Here is a 21,384-nt window from a genome sequence, read left to right as displayed (position 1 = left end):
CTCATTCTGATCACCTGCTCCACCCTCACTCATTCCGATCACCTGCTCCACCCTCACTCATTCTGATCACCTGCTCCACCCTGACTCATTCTGATCACCTGCTCCACCCTCACTCATTCCGATCACCTGCTCCACCCTCACTCATTCTGATCACCTGCTCCACCCTGACTCATTTCAATTACCTGCTCCACCCTGACTCATTCCAATTCCGATTTCCTGCTCTGCCATAACCATTTTTCCCGCCAAACCACTCACCCTGTCACTCTAAGTTAGCCTACTGGAATTAGTTTAGCCTGTGTAGTCTAACCCCAGCCAATAGACACAGCAGCAGGTGCCACATGCGTCAGGAATAAGACCCCCTTGCCCTCCATGGTCTAGGTGTGTGCTCACCATTGCTCCATCTGTGAGGGCACACCCTTCTATAGAAGTTAATTGCCTTGCTGAGAAGGAAATAAAAGAACATTTTATATTCAAGTGCTATTTCTTTTGCGGCACCAAAACTTTGTAACAATTTGGGGGCTCGCCCATGATTACATTCCCTCTGCGGGTGGTCTCTGGTTCTTTCTCGTGAGGAAGCACGCCCTGCCCCCTTGTGGCAGCCTCAGGGGTGAGAAATCAGGACCCCCCCAGTGCAAGGAATAACCCGAGCTCTCAGCAACGTGGAAAGAAACTGTCCAGCAACCTAGAGTTAAGGATCCTCACACACTGTGGCAATGGCTCTGTGCACAGGACAAGGAAGGAGAAGCCACAAGACCTGGTAAAGTACTTCCTTGGTGGTCAAATTCTGGAGGGCTAAATGTATGTGTGCACAAATGATCACAAACAACCCTACTGGTGGTGTTGTTCATGTGGATGGTGACAAGTCCTACTGCTGGACAGAGTGACTAGGTCCTCTCTGGTTCTGTAGCTACCTCATATGGCTTAGGACAGATCCTGCTGTGCGATTTATACTGGTACACCAACGCTAAGCGGGCCTAATTCTCCACTGGGGGAGCAGCCAGAGAGGGCAACATGAGTGGGAAATGTGCAAGGGACCTTCAGAGAGAGAAAGGGAGGAAACAGGTCAACCTTCCAGGGCAGCAAGGCAAGACACTCGCTGGTTTGAGGGGTTTTGCCTTCCAGGACAGGCAAGGCAAGACACCCCTGGTTTGAGGGATTGAGACTTCTGCAAATTTCACGGGATTGAACTTCACACAAACCTCCAGTAGGAGAAAAGGCAAGACATTTCCAGTAGGGGAAGTTGAGCCTCATCCCAAAAGGTGAGAAATTTCCAGTAAGGAAAATTGAACCTTACCCCAAAACCATCAAGATGGGAGGGATAAAGATGGTAACAAGGATATCCCCCCAGATAGCTCTCTAGGTCTCATGTTAAAATACTGGAAGGATAATGAAAGGAGGCAAGGACAGGTCTTTTTTCCCTTAAAAACAAATAGGGAAAAACCCAATCTGGCACCTCAAATGAAAAGTCAGAGAAGCCAGCCCTCATGCCTAAAGACTCCAGTGCATGAGATCCCCTAGACTATCTTCCTTTGCTCAGTGTCCCCAATCCTTTCCCTCAGGCAGCCGCTGCCACCTCAGATCCCATTCCAAATCCTTCCTCTACTCATGTTATCCCTCCTCCTTATAACCCTGACTCTTGGGAATTGCCATCTCACCAGCCTGTTCCCTCCCAACCTAAATACCCCTATCTAAAAGGACTCCAGCGTGAGGTAGAACAGTGTAAAAAAGATATTCAGAATTTCCCATTTCCTTCTGTACATAAGGGGCCAGCCCCAACTCTCTTCCCTTTGAAAGAAGTGCCACAAGGAGGGGAGGCCATTGACTTCATAAATGCTCCTTTAACCAGTTTAGAAGTCCAGGATTTTAAAAAGGAGCTTAAACCATGTAGTTGAGTGGTTTTGAGTGAGTTTCTTAATCCTGAGTTCTAGTTTAATTGCACTGTGGTCTGAGAGACAGTTTGTTATAATTTCTATTCTTTTACATTTGCTGAGGAGTGCTTTACTTCCAACTATGTGGTCAATTTCTGCACAGCAAAAGAAACTACCATCAGAGTGAATAGGTAACCTACAGAATGGGAGAAAATTTTTGCAATCTAACCATCTGACAAAGGGCTAATATCCAGAATCTATAAAGAATTAAACAAATTTACAAGAAAAAATCAAACAACCCCATCAAAAAGTGGGCAAAGGATATGAACAGACACTTCTCAAAAGAAGACATTTATGCAGCCAACAGACACATGAAAAAATGCTCATCATCACTGGCCATCAGAGAAATGCAGATCAAAACCACAATGAGATACCATCTCACACCAGTTAGAATGGTGATCATTTAAAAGTCAGGAAACAACAGGTGCTGGAGAGGATGTGGAGAAATAGAACCCTTTTACACTGTTGGTGGGACTGTAAACTAGTTCAACCATTGTGGAAGACAGTGTGGCAATTCCTCAAGGATTTAGAACTAGAAATGCCATTTGACCCAGCCATCCCATTACTGGGTATATACCCAAAGGATTATAAATCATGCTGCTATGAACACACATGTACACATATGTTTATTGTGGCACTCACTATTCACAATAGCAAAGACTTGGAATCAACCCAAATGTCCATCAATGATAGACTGGATTAGGAAAATGTGGCACATATACACCATGGAATACAGTGCAGCCATAAAAAAGGATGAGTTCATGTCCTTTGTAGGGACATGGATGAAGCTGGAAACCATCATTCTGAGCAAACTATTGCAAGGACAGAAAACCAAACACTGCATGTTCTCACTCATAGGTGAGAATTGAACAATGAGAACAGTTGGACACAGGATGGGGAACATCACACACTGGGGCCTGTTGTGGGGTGGGGGGAAGGGGGAGGGATAGCATTAGGAGATATACCTAATGTAATAATGAGTTAATGGGTGCAGCACCCCAACATGGCACATGTATACATATGTAACAAACCTGCATGTTGTGCACATGTCCCCTAGAACTTAAAGTATAATAATAAAAATAATAATAATAAAGGAGCTTAAACCACTACTAGATGACCATTACGAAGTGGCAGATCAAATTGACCAATTCTTAGGACCTCAGTTATACACTTGGGTCAAGTTATATTTATATTCAAGTGCTATTTCTTTTGTGGCACCAAAACTTTATTTATAACAATTTGGGGGCTCAGCCATGATTACATTCCCTCTGGGTGGGGGTCTCTGGTTCTCTCTCATGAGGAAGCATGCCCCGCCCCCTTGTGGAGGCCTCAGGCATGAGAAATCAGAACCCACCCAGTGAGAGGAATAACCTGAGTTAATGTCTATTTTGGGCATCCTCTTTTCAGGGGAAGAAAGGAGTATGATTTGTAGGACTGCTATGATAGTTTGGGAATGTGAGCATCCGCCTGGTGAAAACATTCCACCATGGACCAGAAATTCCCCACCTGAGACCCCCAGTGGGACAATAACAATGCAGACCACTGGGAAAATATGCAGTACTTAAGGGAGATAATAATAAAAGGAATTCGGGAATCAGTACTCTGAACCCGAAATCTTCCTAAAGCATTTGATATACAACAGAAAAAGGATGAAGGGCCTATGAGATTTCTAGATAAGCTGATGGAGTAAATGAGGCAACATACAGCCCTCAGTTTGGACGATCCTCTTGGGCAAGGAATGTTGAAACTCCAATTTGTCACTGAAAGTTGGCCAGACATTTCAAAAAAGTTATAAAAGATAGACAATTGGGAAAACCGTCCCCTAAGTGAGCTTCTCAGGAAAGCTCAGAAAGTATACGTGAGAAGGGATGAAGAAAAACAGAAACAAAAGACAAAAGTTATGTTATCCACCTTCCAACAGATGGCTCCAAAACCAGGTACTTCTATACAGAGTTTCCAGGGAGCCAGAAACTATAAAGGGTCCAAACCCTCCTTTAAAGGACCCCAGCCTCCATCTGAAGGGCCAAGGTCCTCATGCACCAGGCCCCCTAAAGAGCATGGGGGAGCAGGGTTAAAGAATCCCAGAACTAAGAGAGTGGAAGGGCAAGATAGGCGCTATAGATGTGGAAGAACAGACCACTTCAAGAGGGAATGTCCCAAACTAAGAAAGGAGAAAGAAGCCCTTCCACTCACGACTTTCAAGGAAGAATAGGGGTGTCTGGGGCTCTGTCTCTTTCATCTTGAGTCCCACCAGGAGCCCTTGATAAATTTAGAGGTGGGACCTAAATATGAGCTTATCAAAAACTTGCCCAGGAGAAGTCTAACTGTCTCCTGTGGACTTTTGAGTAAGTCCATCAAGTCAAGGAGCTGAAGGAAAGACTCATAACTGCCCCTGTTTAGGTTTTCTAGGGAGGGTAAGGCTAAAACAAACAAATACATTTTTTTTTTGCAATTCCAAATGAAATTACAAAAAGATTTTTCTTAGAAAATTTTAAAAACTGAAGTTGAAAAAACATATGCATAAGGATAGCCAAGAAAATTTTGAGAAAGACAAGAAACTTACCCTGGCACATATTAAAGAATATTATAAAGTTAAAGGGATGAAAGTATAACGTTACTGAGCCAGGACAAACAGATAGCATAGCAGGAAAAAAAAAAGAGTGCATAAATGGACAGAAGTAAATAGGGAATTTGTTATGGGAGAAATAATTTCAAATCAGATGGATCATGTAATAAACGGGATTGGAACAATTAGCTCAATACCTGGAAGAGACAAAAGAAACCTGGATCTCCATATTACTCTGTTGAACAAAATAAATTCCAAATGGGTTAAAATTTAAAGATAAATATATGAAGTCATAAACCATTGGAAGAAAAACTGGTACATTTGTAATAAACTTGTGTCCATTTTGTGTTGCTATAACAGAATACCTGAGACTGGGGAATTCATTTTTAAAAGAGGTTTATTTAGCTGTTAGTTCTGCAGGCTGGGAAGTTCAAGAAGCATGGCACCACATGAGTTAGGTTTTGGGGAGGGCCACATGCTGGGTCAGAACACACGAAGAGGCAAAACCCACAGGCACCTGCTTTATAACAACGTGCTCTCTTGTGGGAACTAATCCATTCCCAGGAAAACTCCCTCATTACCAGGAGTTCAGCACCAAACTGTCCTGAAGGAACCATCCTCACCAACCAAACACCTCCTACTAGGCCCCACGTCGCAACACTGCCACACTGGGGATCAAATTTCAACATGAGTTTTGGTGAGGACCAACTCAATCCATAGCAACTTGGATGGGAAAAAACATTTCTAATCATGTTGCAACACCCAAAAAACACCAACAACAAATATTTTTAAAACTCCACAGAGTTAGAAGACAAAAGGAGGAAAGTATTTGTAATACACTACAGGAAAAAAAAGCTAATGTTTAAAATATCATTCATATCTCAAACCTCAAATAAACCAATAATAAATAAGCAAACTTGTAAGAGAAAAATGGGCAAAGTAGAATGAGAAATATTATGAAAGAATACAAATACAAATGGACAAAATCATGTGAAAAGATTTACAACTGTACCAACAATAAAAAATGAAAATAAAAATAAGATAACATTTTTTGACTAACAGAAGAGTACAGATGTAAAGGACTAGGCCACGCTCAGTGGCTCACACCTGTAATCTCCGTGCTTTGGAGAGGACAGGTCGGAGGATCATTTGAGCCCAGGAGTTCAAGACCAGCCTGGGCAACATGGTGAAACCACATTTCTACCAATAACCCCATCTCTACCAATTAGCTGGGTATGGTGGCACACACCTGTAGTCTCAGCTACTCAGGAGGCTGAGGTGGGAGGATCACCTGAGCCCACGAGGTCAAGGCTTTAGTGAACCTTGATCACGCCACTGCACTCTAGCCTGGGTGACAGAGTGAGACCCTGACTAAAAATATATATAAAAAATAATAATAATAATAATAACAACATAAATAAAGATGCAACCTTTAGAAGAGTGTATTACTGATAGAAGTGCAGGAAGAAATTTGAAGTGAAGAGTGAACAGGGGGGCCAGAAAATGATCCAATTACATATGAGAGTTTAGTTTATGATAAAGGTGGCATTTTAAGTTAGGAAAAAGATAAATTATTTAATAAATGATGGATTTACTGTACTATTTAGGAAGAAGAGGAATACTCTTCTTTCATTACAATTGATTCAAGATGGATTAAAATTTCAAATGTAAAAACTACATGCAAAAGAGTACTAGGAAACACAACAGAACAATTTATAATGTTTAGTTGCATCTGTTCAGGGAGGGGGCTCCTAAGTATCTAAGTATGAAACCCAGGAGCCCTAAAAAGAAAAGATAAATAAATCTGATTGAACAACAAAGTTTAAATTCTATGTTTAAAAGCACCATCAACAAAATTAAAACAAAAAAAAATTTTTTTTTTTTTTTGAGATGGAGTCTCACTGTTGCCCAGGCTGGAGTGCAGTGGCACAATCTCAGCTCACTGTCACTGCAACCTCTGCCTCTTGGACTCAAATGATTCTCTTGCCTCAGCCTTCCAAGTAGCTGGGATTACAGGCACATGCCACCACGACCGGCTAATTTTTTGTATTTTTAGTAGAGACAGGGTTTCACTATGTTGGCCAGGCTGGTCTCAAACTCCTGACCTCAGGTGATCTGCCTGCTTTGGCCTCCCAAAGTACTAGTATTACAGGTGTGAGCCACTGCACTCAGCCTAAAACACAAATCTTACAAAAGGAAAAATACAATATTTACAATCAATATAACAAAGTCTTCCTGGAGAAAGAGAACCAAAATGTTAACAATGGTTATCTCTGGGTGATCTTTATTTTCTTTTTTACAATGCTTCATATTTCTTTATCATTGAGTATAATATTTTCATAAAAACAGAAACACTTAAAAAATTAAAACCAAAGAAAAGAGAATTGTTTATAAAAAATTTTAAAACAGGAGTGGGGAATTGGACTTTCTGAGCACAATTAAAGGCATGAGAAGGAAAGCAAACCTTTTGCTACATGGGGCCAGACCCACTTATCTAATGGCATTCCCAAAATCTCCACCTGGGTGTCTCATAGGCTCTCAAACTATCCAACCACAATGCAACTCTTGGTGCCTACACACACAGAGGATATGAGACATCTAAACCTCAGGTGCCAAAACATGAAGTCAATATAGAACTTTTAAAATGGATAAATCAAGAAATAACAGGGTCTGCTATTTTTTTGCTAAAAGCCTTTTTAGTACTCTCATCAGTGAAAAGGGTAAGGAAAGAGGATGTCCCTTTGTCCTTGAGGATGACCCAGAAGTTGCCCACATGACTTCCTCCTACATACCATTGGCCTGACCTAGCCATGGCCATATCTAGCTCTAAGGAGGACGAGGGAACATCGTCTTTATTCTAGGCAGTCAGGTGTATAAATTCTGTTACTATGGAAATAGGGGAGGATGGGTATTGAAGGCCCACATACTCTGCCACAATTCCAGCTTAGCATGTAGTACATAACCTTGTCTGTATAAAATATACCCCTACACTCAACACACAGGCACCTTGAAGGATTTGAGGATACTTTAAAAATATTGGGACTTTGGGTAACTTTTATTTTCTTCCTTGAACTTTCTGTATTGGTTGAATTTTATATAATGGGCATATTTTTCAGTATGGCTTTATTTTTTCCAAAATGAATAACGTAGATTAAATCTAGAGCCAGAGACTGTCACCCGGCGTCACAGGTCAGCTCCCCAGGAAACAGTCTCTGAGTCTGAAATGTGTGTATAAGTGGCCTACTAGGGAGTGCACGTGGATCAACACCTGTAAGGGGGTTGGAAGCATGACTGGCCAGAGAGAAGCTGGTCTGCCATGCAGTTGCAAAATCCAGGCCTCAGCTCACCTCCTGGGGGCTCTGCATCTAAGATGATCCTTTGGAGTTATCCCAAATTCAGGACCTCTGTGACCTGTTGCAGACAACCTCTAGGAGGGGAAGAAACCTCAGACAAGAGAGCTCCCTTCAGCCCAGGGCAATTCCCGGAGGGGACTGAACTAGAAGCCCTCAGAAGCTAGCACTCCGCTGGTGGAATGCATTTCCATGCTGAAGGGGGTATGTGGGTGGGCACCATTGCAGCCACAATGCCAGGGGTAGAGATACAAAGGCATGGCTTGGGGCTGGTAGAAGGAAGGAAAGGAAAGTGAGAAACATTCTCTTAAACATACTATGTGCCATGTGTTTGTCACTCTGTGTTATTTAATCTTCTCAATAGTCTTGCAAGATGAATCCTTCATTTCACCATTTTTATATGTATAGAAACTGAAGTTCAAGGATATTAGTAAAATCTGTCTAAGAAGAGGCAGTAGGTAAATAATAGAATCAGGATTCAAACCCAGACAGGGACATCTTTCTCCAAAGCCCTCTGCTACCACCAGCATTAAGTCACAAAAATTGAGGCCTTGTTTGGATTGACTAGGATGAAAACTGCTAACAGCATCAAAAAAGGCCTTTAAAACCACGCGGGCAACAAGAACAAAGAAGTGAAAGTTCTGCTGTAAGGGAAGAGTAGTGTAAGTAGATTAATAATAGAAGGCAAAACCACTTCATGCAGCTACTATTTTTCTTCAAATCTCCCTCAGGAAAGACACTGGTTTTAAAATTAAACGTGTGGCAAAAGTGCGTAACCTGAATCTAAGCAGGAAAAATCACTAGACAAACTCAAATCGAATAACTCTATAAAATAACTGGTCTGCACTTTTCAAAAATGTCAAGGTCAGGAAAGGCAGAGAAAAGCTGAAGAACTGTTCCTGATGAAAGGAGGCTGAAGATAAATGATAAGAAAAGGAATGTGTGCTCCCGGATTGGAGAAGACTGTGTAAAGGATGGCGTTAGGACTTAGGCAAATTTTAATATGGGTTGTATATACAATAATAGTTTTGTTACTGATGTTAAATGTCTCAGTTTTGGTAATTACACCATAGATATGTAAAAGAATATACCTGTTTCTAGAATTACATGTTTAAATCTTCTTTTTTTTGGGGGGGGGGTGGGGGGTTGGGGGAACAGAGTCTGGCTCTGTCACCCAGGCTGGAGTGCAGTGGCGAAATCACAGCTCACTGCAGCCTTGACCTCCTGGGCTCAAGTGATCCTCCCACCTCAACCTCCAGAGTAGCTGGCACTGCAGGCACATGCCACCATGCCCGGCTAATTTTTTGTATTTTTGTAGAGACGGGGTCTCACCATGTTGCTCAAGCTGGTCTTGAATTCCTGGGCTCATGCAATCCTCCCATCTTGGCCTCCCAAAGTGCTGGGATTACAGGCATGAGTCACATGCCCAGCCACTTAAGTCTTTAGGGTTGAAGAGTTACAGTGTCTGGAGTTGACTCTCAAATATTTAGAAAAAATAAAATTATATAAATATAAATAAATGTGTGTGTGTATGCACACACACATGAATAAACATGGTAAAAAGCTAACAACTGGTCAATCTAGGTGAAAGTTATATGAGGACGCCCTGAAATAGTCTTGCAACGTTTTTGTATGTTTGAAAATTTTTCTTTCTTTCTTTGAGACGGAGTTTCATTCTTGTTGCCCAGGCTGGAGCACAATGGTGCGATCTCCGGCTCACTGCAACCTCTGCCTCCTGGGTTCAAGTGATTCTCCTGCCTCAGCCTCCTGAGTAGCTGGGATTACAGGCATGTGCTACCACCACCTGGCTAATTTTGTATTTTTAGTAGAGACGGGGTTTCTCCATGTTGGTCAGGCTGGTCTTGAACTCCCTACCTCAGGTGATTTGCCCACCTCAGCTTCCCAAAGTGCTGGGCTTACAGGCATGAGCCACCGCGCCTGGCCGAAATTTTTCAAAATGAAAGGAGAGAGAAATATATTCCAAAAGCAGGAGAGCCAGTAGGATGAGAGTATTCAGCCACTCTAAAGGAACTCAGATCTGACAACACAGGCTCCTGATGGGCAAACGTTGCAGTTGACAGAAAGTGGATTATGATCACTGTAAATTGGTAAGCTTGAACTTGTTTCATGAACAAATTCTGGTATGTATTCTCTAATGGATAGTTTGTTAACACTTAGAAAAAATTGTGAGGGTCTCTATGGGTCAATATGATCTCCTCTACAACAGTAAATAAATAAATATATGCAAATTATATCAAACTACCCTTATTTTCTTTTCTAAGATAAATTTTTACAAATGATCATCATCAAAGTGAACCTTAATTTTGGCAAAGTTTTTTTGTTTTCTGTTTTTTGTGTTTTTTTTTTAATGGGTCTCACTCTGCTGCCTGGGCTGGCCTTAACTAGGCTCAAGTGATCTTCCCACCTTAGCCTCCTGAATAAGCTGGGACTATAGTTGTGTGCTACCACATGCTGGCTTGATTTTAGTTGTTTTTAGCTAAGTAGTTTGTACATCTTCCTGGATAAGCCAACACAACACTTGAGGGCATTTTTACAGCAACTTCAACATCACTCAGAGAAAATGGGCTGAATTTGCTTAGGGTAGTATATTAATTTCCTGAGGCTGCTGTCACAGATTTGGGGGCTTAAACAATAGAAACTTATTTTCTCACAGCTCTGGAGCCTGCATGTCCAAGACCAAGGTGTTGGGAGGGTTGGTTCCTTCTGAGGGCTGTGAGGGAGCATCTGTTCTAGGTCCCTCTCCTTGGCTTATAGGCGGCCACCTTCATGTTCATGTGGTGTCCCCCATATGTGTGCCTGTCTCCAAATCCCCCTCTTTACAAGGACACCAGCCAGACTGAATTCGAGCCCACTCTTATGGCCTCATTTCCACTTGATCACCTATATACACAACCTCTCTCAAATGAGGTTGCATTCTGAGGTACCAGGGGTTAGAACTCCAACACATGAATTTGCAGGGGGTGCACAATTCAACCCTTAACAGGGGAGTACCCTCTAGTAGAGTGCCACAAAGCCCTGCTCTGTTAAACTCTATCCAGAGAAGACAAGAGAGGACCCACCGATCCCATTTGGGGACCGTATGAAGATGCAAAGGGAAAACACCAAGTAGATGATGTAGCAGGGAACAGGTCGGGAGCTAGAGGATGGGGCCCATGGCTAGCTCCCTTCCCAAGAGCTGTGCCATCCTGGAGGTCGCTGTTTTCCATCCTGAGACTCACATCTTCCTGGGTGGCGTGGGGATTACAGGAGAGAAGGAGCAAAAGGCATTATGCAAACTGTGAGCCCAAATAACCCACTAATCACAGGCACTGCCGCCTGCTGGGAGGCTTTACTAGGAGCTGCTGAGATGACAACTGGTCAGCTGGATCCAACAGTCACTGCCTCTACAACTGTCTTGAGTGGACTTGGAAGACAGGGATTTACTAATTTTCAAATCCAATTGTGTGCATTTTCATAAAACATATTCAGACTTCCATTCATCTCCATTCTTCAGAAGAGTTTAAACATTCAGTCCTTTGATTCTTCACAGCTTCCCTCTAGACGCCTTCTTCTCAGACTTCTCATGCCATCTCCCCTCCCAGTCACCCTAAGGGGCCATCCAGAGCCCCCTTATTTCTTCCAGTCTGACTTTTACAGTAAAAGTCTATTTCTCCACACCGCCATGGAGACGGCTGATGTTCCTGCCTCTGCTTCAGCTGCCATTCCTTCTGCTCACCATGTCTTAACCCCACAATCTCCTTCCTCCTCTAAGGTTTAGAATATCCCCCTCACCAAGGGGTCTTGGTGTTCACCTTTATACAAGATTTTGCCCTTCTATCTTAACACGTCCTTCCTTAGCATGAGGTCCTCTCAGGCCTCAATGGTGTTTCCCAGGTTTGTCTCACATGATCTTAGTCTGCATCATACCCAGACCCACAGTCACATCAGAAATCCAGAGGTCCCTAAGTCAAGGACATTTAGGAAATGCTTTGTCTCTTAACCACAGGATTACTAGCATCTTTAAGACTGCATTCTAATTCTCCAAAAAGGGACGTAGAACTTGGCATTTTCCAAACTGTTCTTAGAACTCTGTCCTCCTGAATATCCTGAGGGACTGATGTCCCATTATCACAAGTGCTGATCTGGACCCAGCGTCCCCACTTCCTGTTGTTCTGTGAAAGAGATGGCTAACTGTTCACCAAAAATCCTTTCTGCCCTTCTTCTTGGACCCAAAGTCAGACTAGTTTCCCAAACTTCCTTGCAGCTCGATGTGATCATGTAACCTAGTTCTTCCCAGTGGAATGTGAGCAAGATGAGACGTGCCTCCTGTAGGCCTGACCCACACAAATCTCCCACATGGTCTTTTCCACACCCTTTCCCTTCTGAGTGAGCAGGAGGTCATGGCAGAGCCACCAACAGCCAGGGCCCCAGCGGTCACGGAGGAAGCTGCCTTGATAGCTGACACCTGCCTGAGGCTGCTGCCTGGGCAAAAGATAAGCTTCTAGTGTGGTAAGCCACAGCACGCTGAGGCCGGTGATTCCTCAGCCTCACTCTACACTGCCTGCTTTCTCCTTTACTCCATGTAATTTACCCTCTGCTCTCTGTCTTGCCACTGACACAGCCTAGGAACATTGTCAGTGAATTTTTAGCCAAATCCTGAGGCCTTGTCCCAGTTCTTTACCTCTTTACATAATCTGACCCTCTTCACCACCACTTCCTCCTTGCTGGGTATCTGCAACCACGTTGTCTCTGTCTGTTGTTCTTCGGCTGTAGAATATTTAATCTTTTTATCTCCTTCATTATCTTCTCCTCCCCCACTCTTTCCCCAGCTTTCGGTGTGCCTCTGCTCATTGTCTTTGGTCTTGCTTTTCTAACACAGTTTCATCTCTGATCTCATGGCTTCTATCATCTCATCCATGCAGTCATTCAGGGCTCAAGGCTGAGGCAGCTCATCAGATCCATATCTCTCTCCCTAACCTGACAGCTCTGCCCCAGTTCCTAATTTCTGTTACTATAGGATGTCTTCACTTAGAATCACAGAGCATACAGTGGAAGTGACCATGGAGACGGTCCACTGAATTCCCTGAAATTCACTTCTGTCCTTCAGATCACCTCCTCAGAGAGGCCTTCTCTGATTGTCTTATATATGGTATCACCCTCACCTTTTCTAGCCCCTTATCCTGATTTATTTTTCCTCACAGCACTTACCACCGCATGGAAATATATTCCAATCTTGTTTGTGGTCTGTCTCTCCCACTAGAATGTAAGCTCTGTAGGGCAGGGGCTTTCATTTTTTGCTGTATTATTGGTGCTTAAAACAGTGCCTGACACTAGCAGGTATTCAATAAAACCTTGTTGAAGGAACTTAGTCTCAAAGGTTCTTCTGCTCAAAGTCTTATAGTTAGTTGTAGCGTTTAGACTTCACTCAGTTCTTCTGACCCCTATCCTGTGCTCTTTCCATTGCCTGATCATCTTAAATCACTTCAAACTCACAATTTCTAAAAAGGAGCACTGTCCGTCGCCATTTGCTGATTCCATTTCTATCACTGATCCTTTATTCTTCCAGTCTCCCACATTAAAGGCTGCTAAACCTGTAGCTGTCTTTGACTCTTCATCCTCCTTATCATCTAAGTAGAATCTCTTTGCTTATCTTTGCCTCTATTCCAACACTTCACCTTAGACTCCCAAGATAAATTTTTGTTATCTTCCTGCTTCCATCCTCAGTTCCATAGAAAGTATCTTGGTGACCTCTAAATATTAAGTTCCTAGAATAATTCTGGAGGGACATCCAAGAAACTGATAGTAGTCCCTTTGGAGATGAGAAACTAGGATTTGGGAGGATCTGGGGTACATTTTTTACTGCATATGCTTTTGAATGGCATGAATCTTTACTACTTGCATTATGTATTTTGCAGTAAAAAAGAGTTTTAAAATATTATGTTTTATGTCCGGATTTATTTTGAGGCTCAACTCCTTCGAGGGGAAAATAAATCTCTTAAATTGCCCAGGCAAAAGCTATAACATGAAATCACTGTCAGATAAAGAATGTAATAGTTCCAAGAAGGAAGGGAGAATCTATTGCTAATGAGCCTGAGAACAGGGCATTGGTTTCTTGGACCTTTTGTGCCCATGAAGAGAGCAATTTCAGCACAGTGGTGAGTGCAGAAGCAGGGAGGTAATGAGTAGCAAGGAAATCAACAGCACCAGTTCAAGCTACACATTTTACACTTTGCCAGTGAAAAGGAAAGATGAGAGAAAGTTGCTAGGAAGGGTAGCAAAAGTAGCTAAGAGGTTTATGGAATTTTTTTAAGATTAAGAAATCGTTTCTATGTTTGAAAACAAAAGAAAGGGAGAATTAATATGTGAGTGACTGATTACCCGGCACCTCACCAGATTGTATTCTCTAAGGGACCATGTCTGTCTTACTCACACAGCTGGATCTAGCTATAAGACATGGGATAGATAGACCAATGGAATAGAACAGAGGCCTCAGAAATCACACCACACATCTGCAACCATCTGATCTTTGACAAACCTGACAAAACAAGCAATGGGGAAAGGATTCCCTATTTAATAAATGGTGTTGGGAAAATTGGCTAGCCATGTGCAGAAAACTGAAACTGGACCCCTTCCTTACACCTGATACAAAAATTAACTCAAGATGGATTAAAGACTTAAACATAAGACCTAAATCCATAAAAAACCCTAGAAGAAAACCTAGGCAATGCCATTCAGGACATAGGCATGGGCAAAGACTTCATGACTAAAACACCAGAAGCAATGGCAACAAAAGCCAAAATTGACAAATGGGACCTAATTAAACTAAAGAGCTTCTGCACAGCAAAAAAACTACCATCAGAGTGAACAGGAAACCTACAGAATGGGAGAAAATTTTTCAATCTATCCATCTGACACTGCAATCTATATTAGACAAAGGGCTAATATCCAGAATCTACAAAGAACTTAAACAAATTTACAAGAAACAAACAAACAAACAAACCCATCAAAAAGTGGTGAAGGATATGAACAGACACTTCTCAAAAGAAGACATTTATGCAGCCAACAGACATATGAAAAAATGCTCATCATCACTGGTCATTAGAGAAATGCAAGTCAAAACCACAATGAGATACCATCTCATGCCAGTTAGAATGGCGATCATTAAAAAGTCAGGAAACAACAGGTGCTGGAGAGGATGTGGAGAAATAGGAACGCTTTTACACTGTTGGTGGGAGTGTAAATTAGTTCAACCATTGTGGAAGACAATGTGGTGATTCCTCAAGGATCTAGAACGAGAAATACCATTTGACCCAGCAATCCCATTGCTAGGTATATACCCAAAGGATTATAAATCATTTTACTTTAAAGACACATGCACACGTATGTTTATTGCAGCACTGTTCACAATAGCAATGACTTGGAACCAACCCAAATGTCCATCAATAATAGACTGGATAAAGAAAATGTGGCACATATATATCATGGAATACTATGCAGCCATAAAAAAGGATGAGTTCATGTCCTTTGCAGGGACATGGATGAAGCTGGAAACCATCATTCTCAGCAAACTAACACAGGAACAGAAAACCAAACGCTGCATGTTCTCACTCATAAGTGGGAACTGAACAGTCAGCACACATGGACACAGGAAGGGGAACATCACACACCAGGGCCTGTCAGAGGGTTGGGGGCTAGGGGAGGGATAGCATTAGGAGAAATACCTAATGTAGATGGGTGCAGTAAACCACCATGGCACATATATACCTATGTAACAAACCTGCATGTTCTGCACATGTATCTTAGAATTTAAAGTATAATAAAAAAGATATAAACATTAAAAAAATAAACACAGGCACTACTATATCTAGACATAGTACCTACCTATATGTGGCACAAAATAAGTGCTCAATAAATATCTATTAAATGACTAGAGGGTGGACAGATGGAGAGGGAGGTATTACCCTCTCAACATTAATGCCAAGTTACTCTGATAACAGGAAAATACAACATCCATAGTTCAGGTGAGAGTTTAGAGAGAGGCTGGGGTCCCACAGGTCACATTGGTGGATCATACGCTGCATGGTCCCAACCTTTCTTATGCAACATGGTGTGAGGTTCTCTGCTCCTACACTTCTCCCATGCTTCTCTGCATTAGCAGGTGGAAGGAAAGGGCTGGAACATTATTAAAGAAGAATTATTTGGGAGAGGAGCTGTAACAACAATAGTAGGTGAAAGCACATGACTGGAAAACAAAAACTTATATTTGCTCCACATAGAAGCTGTTCATTTTCAAACACAAATCAATTCACCTTTTGGGCCTCGTATGTGCTAGCCATGTGCTGAGCCCTGGGATGCAGAGATGATGCGACCACTCTCTGCCCTGGAGAAGCTCAGCAGTAAACAGGGCACAAGACCCTAAACTACTGTGATGCCACGGGCCAAAGGCCATCTACCAGGGCAAGACAGAGTGCTCTGGGAACACAGATGACGGCATCAGTAACTCCACAGTGATGTGTTCCAGGAAAGATACAAGAAGAGGTAATGTTCGAGCTTGGGAGATAGTGAGAAGTTTCCTAACTATATTTATTAATTTACTCAGCAACTATTTATTGAGCTCCTAATCTGTGCCAGGCACTGTGCTAGGCTCTGGGGACAGATGAATGAGCAGAGACAGATACCATCCCTGCCCTCACAGCATTTACAGCTTAGTTGGGAGAAGAGTCATTAATCACACAGTAACATGTGCCAAGGCAAAAGTAAACCTGAGACAAGGGATTGAAAGGAGAGGCACAAGGCTTTACGAGAAGTGACAAGGAGGTTTGCGTGAATCCGTAGAATCTATAGAAACCAGTGCATTTATAGAAAGTGTGCATGGCAAAGAGTGCTCCCTGTATCTTAATGTTGTCCTCTCCTTCTTCTGAATAAAAGAACTGCTGGCCACCCAGGAAGACTACATTTCCCAGCCCCAACCCCCTTGGTTTGCCATGTGATTCAGTTAGGGCCAATGGTATGAGCAGAAGTGACATGTGTGATTTCCGGGTGTGCCCTTAAAGGGAAGGGTTTATCTTCTCCTTCCTGTTTTAACTTCCCCCTCCCCTCTCTTCTCCCATTGGAGGTAGGGTAAGCCATCTTGGAGCATGTGGATGAGAACAATACTTTTGGGAAGGTGGAACAAGAAGAGAGAAGGAACCTCGTGGGGCAGTCAGTGACATCCTGGAGCCACCTTAGAGCCTTGGAATGCTCCCACCTTAGCAGTTGTGTGAACGAGAATTCACCTCTCTCTGGTTTAGGGAACCCTCATTCTAATTCTTTGTTAGAGCAGCCAAGCCTATATATCTTAATTCATACGGTATACAAGATCACTGGTCATTGCTTAATAATGTAACAAACAATAACAATTAGTCCTGCCTGTGTTAAGAAACTACTTGGATCCTGTCTAAAACAGAAGTTGCATATTTATATATTCAAGATTCGAGGATTTAATTGTGGGTGGAAATGAAATTATCTTGAAATATGGAGAGAATGTTGGCTTCCAGAGGGTTTCATGATCTTTTAAAAACCCGATATCTACTAGATTAAGTTGTGTGCAACCTCAAATACCCCAAGGATGGAAAGTCTGAGCATGACTTATCATCATGGGCATGGAAGAATGTGGCTGAGGAGACAGATAGTAACTCCATTCCCCATGCTTCCCTGAGATGCACTCTTAAAGCGGAAGAGCCTCCAAAAGAAATATAGTCCATCTCTTGCCTCAAGACAGGATGAAATCAAGATCTGCAATAAGAGAAAGCTTTACGTCCCATTTTAAAGATCTTTAGGGGCCGGGCACGGTGGCTCAAGCCTGTAATCCCAGCACTTTGGGAGGCCGAGGCGGGTGGATCACGAGGTCAGGAGATCGAGACTATCCTGGCTAACATGGTGAAACCCCGTCTCTACTAAAAATACAAAAAACTAGCCGGGCGTGGTGGCGGGCGCCTGTAGTCTCAGCTACTTGGGAGGCTGAGGCGGGAGAATGGCATGAACCCGGGAGGCGGAGCTTGCAGTGAGCTGAGATCACGCCACTGCACTCCAGCCTGGGAGACACAGCGAGACTCCGTCTCAAAAAAAAAAAAAAAAAAAAGATCTTTAGGAAAGGAGTTTCTATTAATAACACATGCCTTATCAGGGAAAATGACTTCGTGTTACTATACAGTTTATCAAAGCACTTCCACACCCATTAGCTCTCCTATTTCATCCTCCTAACAACATGGATGAGAGACAGACCCATTATCATTTGCCTATCATACTCCAAGAATCTGAGTGACTTCCATAGGCCAAGAAGTCTTAGGGAGCAGAGCTGGGCCAGGGCCCCAGGGGTCTCATCCCCAGGTCCACCTTCCTCTTTGCTTACCTGCTTTTCCTCTCAGTAACCTCAAATCAGTGAACATTTCCTGATCTTCTGTTCTCTTGAAGGCCTGAGCTAGGCAGGTGAGTCAACCATAAAGGTGAACAGGACAGAGTTCTTGGCCTACAGGAGCTCATGGGGTTGGACAGGGAAACAGGACAGATATGTCCACATGGCCACTGTGTGAAGCTCTGTAGGGCGAGCATCATGTAATGGGCACTGGCAACAATGCTCCGAGCTCCAAGTCCTTCAAACCAGGACAGTTAGGAAGGACAAAAAATGAAGGAACTGTGACTGCTGGAAGCCCCACCCTCCCACAGGTGCTGACCCTGAAGCTGTAGGCACTGATGCACACACATACACACACACACACACACACACACACACACACACACACACACACTGCGGTGGGTGAGACTGAACACATCAGGCCTGCCAGCCTGTTCTTGGAAGTCAGCACTCAAGCTCAGGCTCTCTGGCCTCTGCTCTCCACCACGTCGTCACCATCTAGTGTTTTTTACGTGCTGCTTTTAGTCCTGTTCTCCACTCCTCCTTTTCTCTGAGCCCTTCCTCTGTGCTCTCCGGACTGTCCCCCATGTGGCCACCCCAGCTCTCTTTAGGATGCCGCTCACCTTTGGCCCTCTCCAGTGGTGGTGATTTAGCTTCTCACAGGTCACGAACCTCAGGCTGAGGGGGCAAGGGGCAATACACCTTCCAACCCTCCAACTAGGGAAGCTGAAACAGATCAAAGAAATGATTAAGCTACATTTCCTGGACCATCCCAAAGTCAGGGTGCAGACTTGTGACCTGCCTCTGTCATCAGAGGCCCTCCCAGGAGACCTGGAGGTGGAGGGGAGGCGGGAGCCTGAGAGAGACAGTCATCTGGCAGGCACTCCGAGGGGAGAGTCTGATGCAGCTGTGGAAGCTTCTGGAGTTCTGTCTTGGAACAGGGGCAGAGCAGCATGGGGCAGGGGCATTTCTTTTGGCCAAAGAAGAGCCATCGCTCCCAGGGCTGTAACATCTGAGCCCGATTGTGTGGTGTTCCCAGACAAGCCAGAATGAATTCCACTCTGTAACTGAGACTCTGACCCACTCACTTGTTCATTCACTGTGCTGACATTTGCTGAGTACGTACTTTGTGCCAGGCACTTTCCCAGGGGTTGGGGATATAGCAGTGAACAAGACAGATGTAATCCCTGTCCTCAGGGAGCTCACATTTGGGCGTGGGAGTGAATAGACAAGACGAAAGGAATCAACAACTGATATAGTGGTAATTAGCTTAGCTCCTGTTTCTTCTCCCTCTTTCAAGGTGCTCTTTGTAGCATGCTGAAACTAAGGTTGAAAGAAAAACCCCAGAGGGCTACCATTCCCCACTTCTGCGAGGGTTCATTCTCCAGGCCAGACCTTGTATTATGTCAAGCCTTCCATCTTGACAGTCCACAAGCTAATGTGTGTGTGAGATAGAACCTGATTATGCTAACAAGTTCTAGTTGAAGCCCCCAGGCCACCAGGATGCCCAATCCTTCCGCTTTCCCAGGGTCACCTCTAAGTTTGGGCGGCAGGGGGGTGCTCTTACCAAGACACCAGAGTCAGGGGAAGGGACGTCCTTCTGGAACTCGACGTCTGCCATCTGTCTGCACTGACATCCACAGAGAGGTCCACTGTCCTTTGTTCTTGGTTGTGTGAGGACTCCCCACGTGCCTGTCTGCATGGGCCCCCTTGGTTCAGTGGTTCTCTCTACTGTATCAGAGCCTTGGGGACACCAAGGCCTCTGGAAAGGTTATCTGGAGCCCTTGCTGTTCAGTCACACTATGAAGTCGTTGCTGCCCACTGGGTTCTGGCTGCCTCCCTGTGACCCTTCTCAGCAAGAGAGACAGCCATTCCTTCTCTCCTCAGATCCCACAAGCCTCCCTACAATTAGTCCAGCCAAACAGGACGCAGGTCTTCTTCCTCAAAGCCTAGGAAAACCTTTGCTCTCCTTCCTTGCCCTTCAGAGACCCACTCCTCTCCTCAGCTGGGGAAGGGGATATGGCAGGAGGATGCACTGCTCAAATTTAGGTTGTCTCCCCAATGTTTCATGCATGCCAGTAATGCATGGCTTTCCTGAAAGGGCCTGGACTTCTGGAATAGAAAGTGTCATGAGCAAACGATTTCCTCCATTCTCTCCCTGTTTTTCACTGTCCTGACTCTCCCCCTGAGGCAATGAGCCTGGAATAGTTTCACTTTTTGGAACGGATTAGAGGATCAAAGTCTCCTAAGGAAATACGTGATGAAGGAGGATGGAAAGAAGCAGCTGATACTTTTTAAAAAATGGCTCCACAGACAATATGATGCAGCAGCAGGACTGGTGCAAGCTAGTAAGAGGGCAGACATGGAAAAAAAAGAGAAGAAAGCTGGCACCACTGGGTTGTGACCGCTGCTTGTGCTGAGGCAGGCTGTTTGGGGGATTGAATGAAGTTGCTTGTTTTTCATTTAAGAGCCAGGTTTACCTAATGAGGAAACTGCTTAAGCCAAGTTACAGACTTGGCTCAAGACAAGAATCAGGCTGCACTGTGTGAGAAGTACTATTTCAGAAACGTGTATTCCTCCTTCAAAACGTAGGAATGATATGGGGTGGGAGTGGGTGTGTGGAAAGAAAATGGTTTCTGTGTCAAGAAAAAGCTGCCCGGGGTCTAGTCAAAATAAAAGGGAGCCAGACACAGGTAGACCAGCTACAAAGGACCAGAATAAAGGAATAAATTATATAAAAATAACAAAATCTGTACACAGGAATACAGATAAACAACTCAACACTGTAAGAAAGCAAAGACTGAAAATAAAGCTTTGAATAGAAAGAGGAGGGAAAATGCCTCAAGAAGAGAGAGACAGAGAGCAGGAGTGAGAGCGAAAGAGAGACAGCGAGAGAGAGACACCCAGTAGGAAGGAGCAGTAAATAGAAAAAGAATAGTAAGTTACTGCTGGGTAAAGAAGTACATATTCATATATGATATATTCCAGATGCATATTCCTTAAATCAAGTTATTGATAAATCAGTAGATTTGGTAAATATTAATACTTCATTAATCATTTGGCAAATGGATGTTTTGAGAATCAATTATAGTCACTTAGTGATATGGCCCAGCATCTAAATTAGCCTCCAGACCCCAAGCCCTGACT

The 21,384-nt window shown here is 43.6% G+C and overlaps 1 long non-coding RNA gene across 1 annotated transcript in view; it reads right to left on the bottom strand.

Annotated features, from left to right (window-relative positions):
* The window catches only part of LOC135969386 (uncharacterized), a 54,322-nt gene extending 33,287 nt beyond the window's left edge, over nucleotides 1-21,035 (bottom strand). The window contains exons 1-2 of the long non-coding RNA XR_010584619.1: nucleotides 19,805-21,035; nucleotides 18,861-18,963 (exon numbers count right to left, since the gene is read on the bottom strand). This is a non-coding gene — a long non-coding RNA (uncharacterized lncRNA). The remainder of the gene's footprint in view (nucleotides 1-18,860; nucleotides 18,964-19,804) is intronic.
* Between the last annotated feature and the right edge of the window lie 349 nt (nucleotides 21,036-21,384).

The sequence above is a fragment of the Macaca fascicularis genome, chromosome 2, assembly GCF_037993035.2.
Source record: "Macaca fascicularis isolate 582-1 chromosome 2, T2T-MFA8v1.1".
Taxonomy (NCBI): Eukaryota; Metazoa; Chordata; class Mammalia; order Primates; family Cercopithecidae; genus Macaca; species Macaca fascicularis.
The sequence above is the reverse complement of the archived record's forward strand: the minus strand, read 5'-3'. Positions and strand labels throughout refer to the sequence as shown.